The sequence below is a fragment of the Staurois parvus genome, unplaced genomic scaffold, assembly GCF_062004578.1.
Source record: "Staurois parvus isolate SC_StPar_1 unplaced genomic scaffold, SC_StPar_1.0 ptg000391l, whole genome shotgun sequence".
NCBI classification, from domain to species: Eukaryota; Metazoa; Chordata; class Amphibia; order Anura; family Ranidae; genus Staurois; species Staurois parvus.
In genome coordinates this window covers 1,616,391-1,634,603 of record NW_028318187.1, presented here as the reverse complement: position 1 = coordinate 1,634,603, position 18,213 = coordinate 1,616,391, and positions in this window count along the sequence as shown.

The window sequence follows — 18,213 nt, the reverse complement described above, 5'->3', positions numbered from 1 at the left end:
GTACGGCCTCCCATTTCTGCTGTCTCCATCGCCACACTTTGCCATGTGCCACTTTCAGGTCTCCTCACACTGCTGGTGTGTTCAATTTTTTGTCATAGGGTGCTGGCAGATTACGGGCCTCCCATAGCTGCTGCCAGGCCCCTAATCTGCCAATGGCCCCTATACCACCTCCTCATGCTGCTGCCAGGTCCACAGTCTCTCATGGGTCCCTGTACGGCCTCCCATTGCTGCTGTCTCCATCGCCACACTCTGCCATGTGCCACTTTCAGGTCTCCTCACACACTGCTGGTGTGTTCAATTTTTTGACATAGGGTGCTGGCAAATTACGGGCCTCCCATAGCTGCTGCCAGGCCCCTAATCTGCCATGGGCCCCTATACCGCCTCCTCATGCTGCTGCCAGGTCCAGAGTCTCTCATGCCATGTGCCACTTTCAGGTCTCCTCACACTGCTGGTGTGTTCAATTTTTTGACATAGGGTGCTGGCAGATTACGGGCCTCCCATAGCTGCTGCCAGGCCCCTAATCTGCCATGGGCCCCTATACCGCCTCCTCATGCTGCTGCCAGGTCCAGAGTCTCTCATGCCATGTGCCACTTTCAGGTCTCCTCACACTGCTGGTGTGTTCAATTTTTTGTCATAGGGTGCTGGCAGATTACGGGCCTCCCATAGCTGCTGCCAGGCCCCTAATCTGCCATGGGCCCCTATACCGCCTCCTCATGCTGCTGCCAGGTCCACAGTCTCTCATGGGTCCCTGTACGGCCTCCCATTGCTGCTGTCTCCATCGCCACACTCTGCCATGTGCCACTTTCAGGTCTCCTCATACACTGCTGGTGTGTTCAATTTTTTGACATAGGGTGCTGGCAAGTTACGGGCCTCCCATAGCTGCTGCCAGGCCCCTAATCTGCCATGGGCCCCTATACCGCTTCCTCATGCTGCTGCCAGGTCCAGAGTCTCTCATGCCATGTGCCACTTTCAGGTCTCCTCACACTGCTGGTGTGTTCAATTTTTTGACATAGGGTGCTGGCAGATTACGGGCCTCCCATAGCTGCTGCCAGGCCCCTAATCTGCCATGGGCCCCTATACCGCCTCCTCATGCTGCTGCCAGGTCCAGAGTCTCTCATGCCATGTTGCACTTTCAGGTCTCCTCACACTGCTGGTGTGTTCAATTTTTTGTCATAGGGTGCTGGCAGATTACGGGCCTCCCATAGCTGCTGCCAGGCCCCTAATCTGCCATGGGCCCCTATACCGCCTCCTCAAGCTGCTGCCAGGTCCACAGTCTCTCATGGGTCCCTGTACGGCCTCCCATTGCTGCTGTCTCCATCGCCACACTCTGCCATGTGCCACTTTCAGGTCTCCTCACACTGCTGGTGTGTTCCATTTTTTGTCATAGGGTGCTGGCAGATTACGGGCCTCACATAGCTGCTGCCAGGCCCCTAATCTGCCATGGGCCCCTATACCGCCTCCTCATGCTGCTGCCAAGTCCAGAGTGTGTCATGGGTCCCTGTACGGCCTCCCATTGCTGCTGTCTCCATCGCCACACTCTGCCATGTGCCACTTTCAGGTCTCCTCACACACTGCTGGTGTGTTCAATTTTTTGTCATAGGGTGCTGGCAGATTACGGGCCTCCCATAGCTGCTGCCAGGCCCCTAATCTGCCATGGGCCCCTATACCGCCTCCTCATGCTGCTGCCAGGTCCACAGTCTCTCATGCCATGTGCCACTTTCAGGTCTCCTCACACTGCTGGTGTGTTCAATTTTTTGACATAGGGTGCTGGCAGATTACGGGCCTCCCATAGCTGCTGCCAGGCCCCTAATCTGCCATGGGCCCCTATACCGCCTCCTCATGCTGCTGCCAAGTCCAGAGTGTGTCATGGGTCCCTGTACGGCCTCCCATTGCTGCTGTCTCCATAGCCACACTCTGCCATGTGCCACTTTCAGGTCTCCTCACACACTGCTGGTGTGTTCCATTTTTTGACATAGGGTGCTGGCAGATTACGGGCCTCCCATTGCTGCTGCCAGGCACGTAATCTGCCATGGGCCCCCGTACCGCCTGGTCACGCTGCTGCTGGGTCCACAGTGTGACATGGGTCCCTGTACCGCCTCCCATTGCTCCCACTCTGCCATGTGCCACTTTCAGGTCTCCTCACACTCCTGCTGGTTTCCATTTTGTCATAGGTTGCTGGCAGATTACAGGCCTCCCATAGGTGCTGCCAGGCCCCAAATCTGCCATGGGCCCCCGTACCGCCTCGTCACGCTGCTGCTGGGTCCACAGTGTGACATGGGTCCTTGTACCGCCTCCCATTGCTCCCACTCTGCCATGTGCCACTTTGAGGTCTCCTCACACTCCTGCTGGTTTCCATTTTGTCATAGGTTGCTGTATGGCCTCCCATTGCTGCTGCCTCCACCGCCACACTGTGGCTCCAAACACTGGTTTTGGCCCCGTGACTGGCCAAATGAGTGAAGTGTGCGGTGATTCTAAGATCGACGGCACTCATCTGCATGTCATACTGAGTGACAGTATTATTTCTCTTCCCCAGCAGACTCCAAGGGCATTTAAATTAAAGGTACAGTGTTCTGCACTAATATTAAGTCTCTCTGAAGCCTAGAAACACCCTTTTTTAAGTTAAATTCACAGCGAATTTATTCGACTCGAATCGAATATTGTCCACGAATTCGCCGAATCAGTCGAATCGAATTTTTCATTTCTTCGCTCATCTCTAGTCATGTGATTGCTCATTTCTGTGCCTTAGAGCACAAATACATAGCAGACATTTGGAGATTGTGGTTTGTGTGTTTTTTTTTCAAACAAAGAAGCCAGCAATGACAGCTGTCTAAACAATTTGTTGGCAATTTTAAAACGATGTGCCCCTTCACAGGCAGGATTAGGACACCGTGGGCATGCTATTTAAAGTGGTAGTAAACTCTATTGTTATATGTTTCCCTACAGGTAAGATTGTAATAAAGCATACCTGTAGGGAAAATTAATATCTCCTAAATGTGCACGATTAGGAGATATTCACTCTTCTTTTAGAGCCGGAGCATGTGCTCTGAAGGAACGGCATGGCCGTGTCGTTCCTCCAGAGAACTGTGCAGTGGCCTAGGACTCTCGCATGCGTGCGCGGGAGTGACATCATTGCGGCTCAGCCAGTCAGACGGCCGGAGCTTGCGAACCCGGAAGGAAAACTGAGTGAAAACGGAAGCCTCTGCAGCGGTGACAGCGCACCACTGGAGGGCTTTATTTTAAGGGAAGTCATGCAAAGCAGTGTGATTACAGTGAAGCAAAAATACAGGGCCCCATTGTAAAACACACCCAGCACACAGTTAACCCTTTGATTGCCCCTCATGTTAACCCCTTCCTGCCCAGTGCCATTAGTACAGTGTCAGTGCTTTTATTTTAGCACTGATCACTGTATTGGTGTCACTGGAGATGTCAGTGACACCAAGTCAGTTCCCCCCCAGTGTCAGAATGCCCGCCACAGTCCCGCTATATGTCACTGATCTCCACCATTACTAGTTAAGAAAAAAACAAGAAAAATCCCAGTATATATACCGCCATTTTGTAAATGCTATAACTTTCTCATAAACCAATTAATTTACACATTTGGGATCTTTTCTTAGCAAAGACATGTAGCAGAAAACATTTTGGCCTAAATTTTTTTACTGGACATGTTTAATAGCAAAAAGTCAAAATTTAGTTTTTTCTCAAAATTGTCAGCATTTTTTTTATAGTGGGAAAAAAAGACGGAAATTTCATTTGGGTGCAGTGTTGCATGACCGTGTAATTGTTAGTTAAAGTAATGCAGCGCTGTAACAGAAAAAATGACCTGGTCAGGAAGGGAGGTAAATCCTCAGGAGGGCAAGTGCTTAAATAATAAGGCTGGTTGTCAAAAAGCACATAAATGACTCCTTTAGTTGATATGAGGAACATCTCTTTGATGAGGATTTAAAAGTCTTTCAATATTGGAACTTCATACGCAGAACATTTTTGGCCAATATGGGAGAATTTGATGTTTATATATGCCTTATGGATACCCCCCAAACAAAAAGGGGGCATAATGTGAGACCTATGGAGTGTGGTGTTTTTGTTTTGATATCTTTTTAAGATGTCTTTGTGTGGAATAAAGGAGTCGTTTATGTGGTTTTTGACCACCAGCCTTATTATTTAATGTAGGATTTCATTAAAAACCCACTAATCCTGGTTGAGTCCATAACTAGTCATTTTAGTTTGGTCCACAGTTGGATTTCTGATTGGGGACTCCTGGATTATTATTATTTATTTATTTGTAGACTTTGAGACTTTTTTTTGGAGGTTTAAAATAGGTAAAAAAAATGTGCATGTTTTATTTTTGTCTACAGGAGCCTGGAAAGCATTGCAGCAGTGATCAGTAGATCGTTGATGCCATGCAGGTCTACTTCAGATCTGTCAGAATATCTGCCTGGCCATACAGGATGTACAGTCAAGCTGATATACTAATAGGAAGAATCAATGAATTACTGCAGTGCTCCACAGCGCCATGGTAGTTCATTAACCAATTCCCGACCGGCTGTTGCATATAAACGGCCGGACGGTGGCAGTGCAGGGTCGGGTGGCCGTTTATAAACGGCCTCCCCGCACCCTGCTCGTGCACGCTCCCTGGGAGCGCGCAGCACCGCGATCCAGTGCCCGCTGTGTCCTCCGGACACAGTGAAACACCGATCGTCTGTACGAGGTCCCGATCATGTGATCACTGATTGGCCAATCAGTGATCACATGCAAAGTAGTAAGCAAGATGTCACTTGTGACATCATTGCTTACTCCGTGTGAAATCTGTGAATGATCTCAGAGGTCACATGGTACAAGGCTAGTCACAACAGCCTTGTACCATGTGACAAGCTGTGACCAATCACAGCTCACTCAGTACTTCTCAATGAGTGCAAGAATGCAGACAGAGAGAAAGAGAAATGATTGCTTTTACATCCTATATGGGTGTAAAAGCAATCAGTGTAAAAAAAAAAAAAAAAATCTTCATCACCCCCACAAGTAGTACAGTGTCACCATGGTGACACTGTACTGCTAGGGTGACAGTATGTAAAAAAAAAACTAAATAAATAAAAAAATAATAATATAAAAAAATAAAATAAAAATGTAAAAAAAATGTTTAAATATTATAATTTTTGGTTATAAACTAATTTGGATTTTTTTGTTTACTAATAAGATAACGGAATAAATTTTGGCAAAGATTTATGATGAAATATTATTTATTTGCAAAATTTTATAAAAAAATTTTTGGACTTTTTCATTTACATAGAGAAAAAAAAAAAATCCCAGCGGTGAATAAATACCACCAAAATAAAGCTTTATCTGTGTCAAAAAAATGGTAAAAAATTAATTTGGGTACAGTGTTGCATGACCGCGCAATTGTCATTCAAAGTGTGATAGCGTTAAAAGCTGAAAATTGCCCTGGACAGGAAGGGGGTGAAAGTGTCCGGTCTGGAAGTGGTTAAAAACTACAAGCCGACAACCGCTAAGGCTGTCCAGAAGTCCGTGAATGAATGACGCAGTTGTGTGGAAGAAGCCCCGCACGGCCGTGCTGTTTTCAAATTTGACAGATAGTACGGGGAGACTTCTCCCTGTACTATCTATCAGGGGAGGGGGGGGGTTGGCGGCTTTGGGAACATGTTACATGTTCCAGAGTTGAACTTATCTTTTATAGTAATTTTCTATTTGTTAAAATCTTAGAGACATGTGACCAATCTCTCCACATTTATCACAGTTTAACACACTTGCTACATAGCTCAGTCAAAAGTTTTTGTAAGTAAACAAATATAAACGGTAGTACCATTGTATAACAGGCATCTGTATATATGTAGAAACCACAGGTCAGTGTATAGTCATTTTGTGTAGGCAGACTGATGAACAATGGGCTTGTACAGAGTAACTAGCAGGGTGTCCTAGATGGTAGCACTTGCCAACTATTCAGCCGTGTAATTATAATATTACTATACACTATAATTGTCATGTTTCACATGACTGTCTTATGCCTTTAAGTGTTTCTATATTTTGTCTCTGCTCCTCCTTTTCCTTTGGTTTAGTTAATTCTGTATAGATAGCCCTCCCCCTTTCCCAGAAATGCATTGCAGCTCTAGCCTCACGTCATGTCATGAAGCAGGAAACATTATGATCTTTTGACCTATCGAATGTTCATTGTTGTAAGATTCTCTCAGTTTATGGAATAAACTTCATAAGATCTACAAGATGCCTTATCGATTGAGTCACTGACTGTGGTATCCAACTGAGGTTGAAGTTATCACTATCTCATCACAACTGTAAGTTACAGAGATCACACTATCAATGCTTAGATTGGAGAGACAGAACAATAATATACTTGGTAAATAGTCACAGGTCTGCATTCATTTACCTTTTTATACATAACCTTTCCAAATTTGGATGTTTTTATATCAATGAAAATGCTAAACTAAATCCATGGGTTCCTCCCAGCACAACTGGTGCTTACACAGGCTGTTTTGTTAGCAGTGTTGTTCATTAAATTCGTTGAATTTGTTTTCGGAATTTGTTTCATTTCAACTGAATTTGAATTGGTATTCGAAATTCTAATTTATTTTATTCGAAATTCACATTTCGGAAGATAAGTATATTCTTTTTCATTTATTCTATTCTATAGTTTTTTCTATTCTTTTCTTTTCAATTCTATTTTATAAAATTATTTTCTAATCTATTCAAATTTATTCTCTTAGAATTTCGGAAGACAGTTATATTCTGTTTTATTCTACAGTTTTTTTTTCTATTCTATTTTATTCTGCTCTATTTTTTTAATTCTAGTCTTTGCTATCCTGTTTTTTTCTATTCTAATCTATTCGAATTTTAATTTATTCTATTCAAAATTTGAATTTCAGAAGATAGTTATATTCTTTCTATTATATTCTATTCTATTGTTTTTTCTGTTCTATTCTATCTTTTTCCTTTCTATTCTAATCTATTCACATTTGCATTCATTCTATTCAAAATTCAAATTTTGAAAGACAGTTTTCTTCTATTTTCTTCGATTGTTTATTTCTATTCTATTCTATTCTTTTCTATTCCATTCTTTTTCTATTCTAATCTATTTTATTCGAAGTCTAATATATTCTATTCAAAATTTGAACTTTGAAAGACAGTTATATTTTCTCTATTTTATTCTTTTGTTTTTTCTATTCTATTCTTTTCTATTCTATTATTTTCTATTTCATTCTTTTTCTATTCGAAGTTGCATTTTTTCTATTAAAAATTTAAATTTTGAAAGAGAGTTATATTCTATTTTATTCTATTCTATTGTTTATTCTAGTCTATTATTTTATTGTTTAGTCTATTCTTTTCTTTTCTATTCTTTTATGATCTATTCTATTCTTTTCATATTTGAATGCAATTCTAATTCTAGTTGAATTTGAGTCCAATTTGAATTTCGTCTGACTTTTGTTTCGTTATTTTGGATTTGTTACTATTGTAATTCGGTAATTTGGAAACATCTGAATAATGAAAATTTGGTCCAAATTTGACTTCAGAATAAAACGAACTGTACATGTCTATTTAGTTTTCTCAGAAAAATAGAAGATGGTATGGGGGACACTGGAAATCACCTTAAGACAGTGTCTATGTGCAAATTGTTGATCCTAGCATTTCCATCTCAATCAGTATCTAAAGGATATTGTATGGGGAGGGGGGACTAGCAGGTCTCTGGTCTAGTGGCTCTGAGGAAGAGGTTGTGTCCTCGAAACGCGTTAGACAGTTGGTCATCCAGGGTTCCATCGTATGGACTCATGTTGTTTGGATCAAACACCTTGTTCAGTTTGACATGCCTGTGTTATTATGTCCATTGTGAGTATGATACCTATTTTTGTTTCTTTAATAAATTATTTTAAATGATAATGCACTAGGTCGGTGCGCCCTTTTTCTGTTTCTCCATTTGTATCTAGCAGGTCTCTATGTAGAGGTTGAATATCTGTAAATTTGGTCTAAATGTATTTCATCCATAAGATCCAGTGCAAAGGTTGTATAGATCAGTAATGCTTTTACCCAGTTATAGATTTTAGGCATGCGTTGTATGCTGAATAAAATGTCATCCAAGTACACAGGACATACATTATACCCAACTTCCCAGCTGTTGCTCCCACCCCTCAAAATGACAGCCAAGACATGCTGCTTAACCCAACAATGGAGCTTCTGCACAGCTTGAGAAATACAATGTAGCAACATTATTGTTACGTTGTATTTCTTTGATTTTACGCCAATGCCAGTCAGAGGGATTGCCATTGAATATCAGAAATGTAACCTTCTGCTCGAAGGTGTGTTGCTTAAAAATGGAAAGGACTGCATATGATGTCAGTTAAAGCAACCTTACAAGAAAAATATATATATTTAACCCCTATTACCCCTTAGCTGACCCTACTCAACTCTAATTAAGCCCTGATTTCTCTTCTTGCCTCAGCCTTAGCTATTCTTTTTCTGCATTTTTTTTTCAACCATTAATGTAATGTAACTTTTTTTCACTTTGCAATTTTTTTTTAGTGTGGCATTAAAAACACGCAGATTGAAAAAGAAAAGACATTCATATCATTTGCACATAACATCAAAAATGCTTGTACCAGAATAATAGTTCTGGTATCATTACAAACGGCACAGATTATAGAATTAGGGTCCTTTCACACGGGCATTCTATTTTTTTTCATCAGTTCAGTCACATTTTTTCAAAGAAAAAACAGATCAATTTGCATCTGTTTTTCATCAGTATACATCAGTTCTTTTCATCAGTTTCTCGTCATTTTTTTCCTCAGTTTTTTTACATCTTTTACCAATGCAAAAACAAATGCAAAAATAGACCATATGTAAGTTTACATCCGTTTTCCGTCTGTTTTTTTTTTACGGAAGACAAATAGGGTTTTTTTCCGTTAAAAAAATAAATGGATGTTAACAGATGCAGATATTAACCGCTTCCCCGCCACCTTATAGCAGAAATACTATATACAGGGAAGCAGTGGTGCGCAAAATCACTTATGTATATGTAACTTTGCATCTCCGGGTAGGGGGCGCATGCACGCCCTACCCACGCCACCATTCGTGACCTTGGCTGTCAATCACCGGGTCCCGGACGGTGATTACTCTCTGGCACCCGGTGATTGCCGAGTATTACCGACGGGAGAGAGAGCTGTATATAAACAATACAGTTTTCTCCCCTGGCAGCTCCTGCAAACTGCTTTGAATGGCTCTGCATAGCAGAGCCATACAAAGCAGTGTGCTTACAGTGGAAACACATACACAGCCTCATAGTAAAAAACACACAACACACAGTTAACCCTTTGATCGCCCCACATGTTAACCCCTCCTTGCCCAGTGTCATTAGTACAGTGCCAGTCCTTTTTATTAGCACTGATCACTGTATTGGTGTCACTGGTGAATCAGTGACACCAAGTCAGTTCCCCCCTAAGTGTCAGAATGCCCGCCGTAGTCCCAAAGTCCCGCTATAAGTCACTGATTGCCACCATTACTAGTAAAAAAAAACAGTATATATACCGCCATTTGTAAATGCTATAACTTTTATGTAAACCAATTAATTTAAATGTATTGGGATTTTTTTTAGCAAAGACATGTAGCAGAAAACATTTTGGCCTAAATTTATGACGAAATTAGATTTTTTAAAGTTTTTTATTGGACATGTTTAATACCAAAAAGTAAAAAATATAGTTTTTTTTCTCAAAACTGTCGGTCTTTTTTTGTTTATAACGCAAAAAATAAATGCAGAGGTGATCAAATACCACCAAAAGAAAGCTCTATATGTGGGGAAAAAAGGACATAAACACTGGGTGCAGTGTTGCATGACCGCGCAATTATCAGTTAAAGTAATACATTGCCATAACGCAAAAAATGGCCTGGTCAGGAAGGAGGGTAAATCTTCTGGAGTGCAAGTGGTTAACGGATGTAAACAGATGATCATCCGTTTACATCCACTTGTCCATAAAAATACATGGGTGTCCGTTTTTCATCCCTAAGCGGACAGACGGAACCCCCGTGTGAAAGGACCCTTAAATATATACTTTTTGATTCAGTAACACATTTGTTTTTTAAAAACTAGCACTGTTCAGTGTAGAAAAAGTGCTTTTAAGTTTACATTTTGATGAGTGCATTGGAAATAAGATACATTTTGCAAGTCATTATGATCAGTAGAGACACTTGTTTGTCCTGCAGAAATTATGTATGTAACACATTGTTATCTTAGGTAATTACAAAGTTGTTGCCAAATAAAGAGGCCCATAGTATAAATATAAAAACTACTCTGGTCCATAAGGGGGTACAGGTTCACAATTTCAAGTGATTAACCACTTGCCTACCAGGCACTTATACCCCCTTCTTTACCAGGCCAATTTTCAGCTTTCAGCGCTGTCGCACTTTGACAATTGCGCGGTCATGCAAGATTGTACCCATATGAAATTTTTATCATTTTTTTCTCACAAATAGAGCTTTCTTTTGGTGGTATGTAATTGCCGCTGGGCGCTTTACTTTTTGCGCTATGAACAAAAAGTGTGCAAAAAATTTGAAAAAAAAAAGTTTATTTGTTTCTATTATAAAACTTTTCAAACAGGTAATTTTTCTCCTTCACTGATGTGCGTTGATGAGGCAGCACTGATGGGCACTGATAGGCAGCACTGAAGGGCACTGATAGGCGGCACTGATAGGCAGCACTAATAAGGTGTCACGGATAGGTGGTACTGATGATGGGTACTGATAGACAGCACTGATAGGTGGCATTGACTGGCATCACTACTGAGCACTGACTAGCGGCACTGCTAGGCATTGACTGGCGCAACTGCTGGGCACTGACTGGCAAACCACTAGGAACTGACTGGTGGCACTGACTGGCAGCACTGCTGGGCTGCATTTATGGGCACTGGTGGGTGGCACTGGTGGGCACAGGTGGGTGGCACTGGTGGGCACAGATGGGTGGCACTGCTGGGCACAGGTAGGTGGCACTGCTAGGCACAGGTAGGTGGTACTGCTGGGTGGCACTGGTGGGCACTGCTGGGCACATGTGGGTGCACTGCTGGGCACAGGTGGGCGGAGCTAGTGGGCGGCACTCCTGGGCACAGGTGGGCAGAACTGGTGGATAGCGCTGCTGGGCTCCGATCATCAGGGCACTAATCATCAGTGCCCTGATGATCGGTGCCGATCCCTGCTCTGACAACTGCCGGTTCTCGACAGTACTTTCCTCACAATCTGACAGCGTGAGGAAAGTGCAGCCGAGAACCTGCAATTGCATTTCCCGGTGATCAGTGTGTCATTGGACACGGCTGATCACGTAGTAAAAGGCCACTGTGATTGGCCTTTTACCACATCATGTGATCAGCTGTTTCCGTAGGACACAGCGGTCACGGAGATCGCCGGGTGTACGCCCCGGGGGCGCGCAAGAGAGCGCGTTCTGGGAGGATGTCATATGACGCCCTCCCAGAACTAGCCAGCCACAGTGTAGCCTCATTTGGCTATCTGCGGTTGGCAAGTAGTTAGAGCAGACCTTCCATGCCAAAGAGAAGTCTGTATCTTTGCAAGTCCCCCCAACATAAATGGCTAAAGCCATTTGTAAACAAAAAGTTCCCCAGGAAAACCCCCAAAAATGGCTCAGCTGCAATGCTTCCAGGAGGCACAGATGACGTCAATGTGGCTTCCTGGCGGGCTGGGAGTTTCAGATCCTATGAGAATGCACACTTGTAATGGGCTGGAGTGCATTTTTGCGAGTTTTCAAGCCCCTAGCACTGCCAGAAAGCACAGCGCTGTCACCTGTGTCTCCCAGAAGTGTTGGAGGCCGGGGCTGAGGTTTTTTTTTTTTTTTTTTTTTTTAAGCAAACAATTTGTTTAAAAAATCTAATTTGCAAGGTGAAATTTAGATACCATATTTTTTCCCCAAAAACTAATACCATGTCTTTATTTATCAGCTAATATTAAACCCAAAAATATGATATTTAAAGTCAGGGAAATATGTTTTTGTCTCAAAATGGGTTAATTTACAGTGCATATTTCCCAGAGGAATTAAATGGCCCAAGTCTTCTTCAACACATTGCATTAACAGTATCAAGCCTATTCCTGAAACCTCTGCCAGAAAATACTGGGAAGAGAACAAGCCAAACAATGCTGAAATTCCAACCGATATTAGAGCTGGCGCTAGTTTATTTTAACAACAATAAAGCGTGACTTGACAGTTCAGGAGAAAAAATGGTGCTAAAATATGAAATCTGCAATCTTGCAATATCACATAGTGACTTGTAATAAAACATTTGCAAAGGGGCAGCTATTCCAGTATAGTTTATAGCGGAAAATCAATGTCCTTGTAGACTGACATGTACTGATATCAAGAATCAGTCTACAACTGAGCTCTGAAGTACCAGTGATGCATGAAGTCTAATTTTTTTGGATAGCACAGATTCCCATGTAAAATATACAATAACACAGGTCTGCAACTAAAAAGCTGTTTGAATATTTTAATCTAATTTCCATGTATTTTGGTGTGCTGAAAACCAATAAAATATTGAAAAAACTCCTAGACATCATGATTTGCCACAAAATGCAAAATTGTCTTCACATTTATCAAATTTTTAAAATTTTTGGTATTTTTTTATATTATGGGTTTTTAACCAAATTTAAAGTCCATATTACTATTAATTATTTCACATAAGTGCATTTAAGATATAAAATGCCAACAAAAACCTTAAAGGGGTTGTCCGAGTTATGTAAAAAAAAAATATAGCACTGTAAATCTGATGGTCAGCAATATATACATAAGCTAAGCAAGTTTTAGGGAAAAAAAATTCTATTCCCTCATTTCCCTAGTTCTCTTCTGGCCCTTTGTTGTTATTTGCAAGTAAACAAACTCTGCCCCTCCCCCCCTGCAAAGGGGGTGAATACAAGTGCAGCTCTGAGTGACATGTCTGACTACTGGGATACTCAGCAGCATGCTGTATGTGTAAGCCTCAGCCCTGAGTCTGTGCTTCTAATGGTAGAAGGGGTTAATCTTTCCTGAAGAATCCAGTGGGTGGGATACCAAATACCCTTGTTTTCTGAGTCTATGGGACAGTCCAGACGGACAAAATCACTGGACCAAGAAGAGTTGGCAGCCGAGGGTGATAACAGTCGGTGAAAAAAATGTCCTCCGAGAAACTTTGGTACCTTCCCATAAAGTTCTTCTACCACCTCTCCACATAAAATTGGGATTGATGAAGCAATTCGTAAAATCACTTCCAAGAGATGGAGAATGCTTCAAATACTTGGTCACCAAGTTTCCAGGCCTGTCGGAGGCAAAATTGAAGGAAGGTGTGTTCGTCAGACCAGACATTAGAAGGCTTATAGTTGATCAAGAGTTTGTCAATACCATGACGGATCCTCAAAAAGAAGGGTGGATTGCATTTAAAGAAGTCGTACAGAAATTTTTAGGCAATAACAAAGATCCTCACTACAAAAAGATCATTGGACGAGTGCTGAAAGCATTTCAAGCTTTAGATTGCCTGATGAGTTTGAAAGTGCATTTCCTCCAGTCCCACCTTGACTACTTTCCTGAAAATTTGGGAGCTGTGAGTGAGGAACAAGGTGAATGATTCCACCAAGACATTAAAGAGATGGAAAGGAGATAACAGGGAAAATGGAGCATTACAATGATGGCAGACTACTGTTGGATGCTTCAGAGAGACATTCCAGATGCCACTCACAAGCGTAAATGCACCAAGAGGAGCCTCACAGGGAAGAAGAATCAAGTTTAGTGTGTGTAGGTGAGCTCATTTCAGTTCAAAAAAGGATTTTCATGAAAAAATTGTAATAAAACTTTAATTTTATAAGTCTATTTCCATTTATTTTGAGGTATTGCCTTATTTAACATAGTTACCTAAATTGTCAGGAAATGTGATGTCCTATGACAAAATGGAGGTCATTTTCGGATTCAGCTCACCAAAAAACATAAAGATTACGTGGAATAACCAAAACAGCTCTTGAAAAAAAAAAAAATTTTCAGACGTGTGTAATTTTATATATTCAACAAGATGATAGGAACACTTTGAAAACACATCAAATCTCAATGGGGAAAAATATCATGCTGGATATCTATACTGATATGGACTGGGTAATGTGTTAGGAACGTAAGGGTGCCCTATCGTTTCATGGAAATGAAAATTATCAACCTACAGTGGACTAAATTCAAAGACACCCCAAAAATCAAATTGAAAAAAATTATGCAGCAGGCTATTCCATTTTCCTGAAATGTTATTGCAGCAACTCAAAATGGTACTCAGTAGTTTGTATGGCCCCCACATGCTTGTATGCATGCCTGACAATGCTAATGAGAAGACAGATGGTGCCTGGGGTATTTCCTTCCAGATCTGGACCAGGGCATCACTGAGCTCCTGTACAGTCTGAGGTGCAACCTGGCAGAGCCGGATGGACCGAAACATGATATCCCAGAGGTGCTCTATTGGATTTAGGTCAGGCGAGCGTGAGGGGAATTGAATGATATCAATACCTTCATCCTCCAGGAACTGCCTGCATACTCTCACCACATGAGGTCGGGCATTGTTGTACACCAGGAGGAACCCAGGACCCACTGCACCAGCATAGGGTCTGACAATGGGTTCAAGGATTTCATCCCAATACATTGTCTAGCTTGTAGAGGTCTGTTCGTCCCCTCTGTGGGTATGCCTCCCCAGACCATCACTAACCCTCCACCAAAATGGTCATGTTGAACGATGTTACAGGCAGCATAATATTCTCAATGGCTTCTCCAGACCCTTTCACGTCTGTCACATGTGCTCAGGGTAAACCTGCTCTCATCTGTGAAAAGCACAGGACACCAGTGAAGGACCTGCCAATTGTAGTGTTCAATAGCAAATGCCATTTGAGCTCTATGGTGCTAGGCAATGAGCACAGGGCCCACTAGTGGATGTCAGGCCCTCAGGCCACCCTCATGAAGCCTGTTTCTGATTGTTTGCTAAGGCCATTCACACCAGTGGCCTGCTGGAGGTCATTTTGTAGGGCTCTAGCAGTGCCCATCCTGTTCCTCCTTGCAGATCTCTTGGGATAGCTGAGAATTGTATACCTCCTTATTGATTGCTCCTCTGCTGTGGTAACAGGATTCAAAGGCTGGTGTGCTCTCACATGAAAAAGGAATGGTAAGAGAAGCCTGCTGATGAGTTAAGGACCTTCTACAGACCTTTCCAGTTCTCCTAGAGTAACTGCCTGTCTACTGGAATCTCCTCCATGCTCTTGAGACTGTGCTGGGAGACACTGCAAACCTTTTTCCAATGGCACGTATTGATACGCCATCCTGGACTGTTGGACTGCCTGTGCAACCTCAATAGGGTCCAGGTATCGCCTCATGCTACCAGTAGTGACACTGACCCTAGTGTTGACCAAATCTATAGATTATGAAATATAATATTTCTCTTACATGATTTGGTAAATGAAGAGTTCTTACCCAGAAGTGAAAGATTTAACACAACAACCAATTTTATTGGTGAATTGGATGGAGGTCTAAAACTAACACAAACAATCTATCTAGTTACATAAAATAAACATTATTAAGAAAGCTTGAACATATTACAAAATACAAACAGTGAGACAGAAAAGACGTAAGACAAACATTTAGATATAAGTGCAAGGGATATATTCCATAATTACCATGGAACTGGACTTACAAGTTCCATTCTCTTCCCTGGGGTTCCAGAGAGAGAGTTTCTCTCTCTAGTGTCTATAGTTATAGGCCTCTCCTCCATTAATTTTCATGGAGTATCTCTGATTGGTTGACAAATCTATTCCCTTTCATAATTGGCTAACTTCAAATCCCCTGTATTTAGCCTACACCAACCCCCTTAAAGGCAAATCTTGGCCCACCCTTTATGGAATTTAAGCATGAGAGTTCATGACCTTTTCCTGGGAAACTGAGTATTCATGAAGGGTTGGCCAAGTTCATTGCCTATCTAAACTAGAAAAGCTATAATTTCTGGGGAAATTGTGTGAAGTGTTCTTGCCTCCACCAGTAGTCTACAACTGGAGTGGGCGGAGTAACTGGGTGGAGTGGCTTGAAAATGAAGGAATGATGGCAGTTTAGAAATCATGTCCTGATTTTTCAGCTCACACTCCAACTTTTGTCAGCTCCCACTCTAGTTTTGAACATTCCGCCATTCATTCCTATGGGACCAATTTCACCACAAAAACGCCGATATTTCGTGAACCATTAGGCGAAACGTTCCACAAAGTAACAGCACACCAATCGGGAACAATCCGCACGTTTCGGTATATTACTGTCTATGTAGTGTAAAAACTGTGGGAGGAGTTAGGGTGGTAAATTTGGCTATAATAATAAGAATATATATGTGAGATAACAGAAAGCTAAAATGCAGCTGTTTTATTTTCCTTGTATGCGATTGTGTATTCTTTGAAAAGTGAAATTTCACCATATTCATTAAAGTGGATCTCTAGGCTACAACTAACTTAGCCCTTCCGGACCATATATGTACCCATACGTCACTGGATGTTTGGTGGTTATACTGGAGTAATACCTGCAGCTGCAGGCATCACCGCGGCGGCCATCTGGCGCACTGGAATTGACTTTGATCAGCTCCCCTTATAGTAAACTGGAAGCGATGACTTGACATCACTTCTGGTTTACTCGGAAATTTTCGGCGCCATTTTTAAAAATTTTAAAGCATTCAAAAACACTGATCTTGGTGTTTTGAATGCTTTCAAGTGCAGAGGAGGGATCCATAAAGAGTATCTGTCACATGTCTATTGCACTCACAAGGGATGTTTACATTCCTTGTGACAGCAATTAAAGTGATTAAAAAAAAGCTACAGTGTAAAAAAAAAAAAAATAAATAAATTAAAGTGCTCCTGTCCCTCCATGCTTGGGCACAAAAGCGAAGGGATACGTAAGTCGCACGCACAAACAGCAAATGTCCCAAACATGTGAGGTATTGCCGCAATTGTCAGATCATGGGAAGTAATTCCAGCACTAGACCTCCTCTGTAAATCTTAGGTGGTAACCTGTAAAGGCTTTTAAAGAGTCACCTATGAAAAGTAAAGTTTTTGTCGTTTGACGCCTTTTTTAAAGCATGACATGTTTGGTATCTATTTACTCGGTGTAACATCATATTTTATATTTTACAAATAAAACTAGTTATGTATTGTGTTTTTTTCTTTCAAAAGAATTAAAAAAAAAGTCTATTTTTCCCCAAAAAATTGCATTTGAAAAACCACTGCTCAAATACTGTGTGATATAACAAATGCAAAAAACATAAATTTATTCTCTAGGACCTCTGCTTTAAATAAATATATATGTATTTTTCTTTAAAGAAAATACTGATATTAAAATGTAAACAAAAAATGCCAGAAATGGCTTAGGGCTGAAGTGGTTAAGGTCCCCATCCTCCTCCTAACTCTTATTCTAGCTAGTCTAGCCCAGGGGTCTCCAAGCTGCGACCCGCGGGCTGGATGTGGCCTTTGCTTCTCTTTATCAGGTCCTTGGGGCATTATTCCTTCCACTGATACAAGGCACCATTCTTCCCACTTACACAAATGATGAGGCACTATTCCTCCAAATGACACCAATGATGGGGCACTATTCATCCTAAGAATACCAATGAAGGGGCACTATTCCTCCCACTGATACCAATGATAGGGCACTATTCCTCCCACTGGTGCCAATTATGGGAGACTATTTCTCTCACTGGTGCTGTCTTGGAAATTCGCTTTAACGAATTTCTCCTTACCGTGAGTACTCGCAGTTGGATGCGCAGAAATCCCCCATAAAGCTGTGCGAATCTCGCTTACCACGACTGCAGCTAAACGCCACGATTCCTGCCCATCCAACTACTTTTAGCTTCTGTTGAGATGTGGGTGATTGGAGCTCCGTTACCCTAGAATGATCACACGACACTCTAAGGCTGCTGTTGGAATTCACAATAAGGGCTGGCTTCAGACTCAGCCCCCGGTTTTATTACAAGCAGACACATGCCCCCCACATGAATAAAGTCAATCCCCTCCCACCGAACAATGCAATGGGGAGTGCCTATACACAGGATGTACATTCCGATTGGAGCATAGCCTTTCCTATTATCTATCACTGGTCCTCCCCCATGAGCCTTCTGAGGTCAGCAGACTTCCTCCCCTTCCCCCCATGAGCCCTCTGTGGAGAGCATATCTCCTCCCCTTCCCCCCATG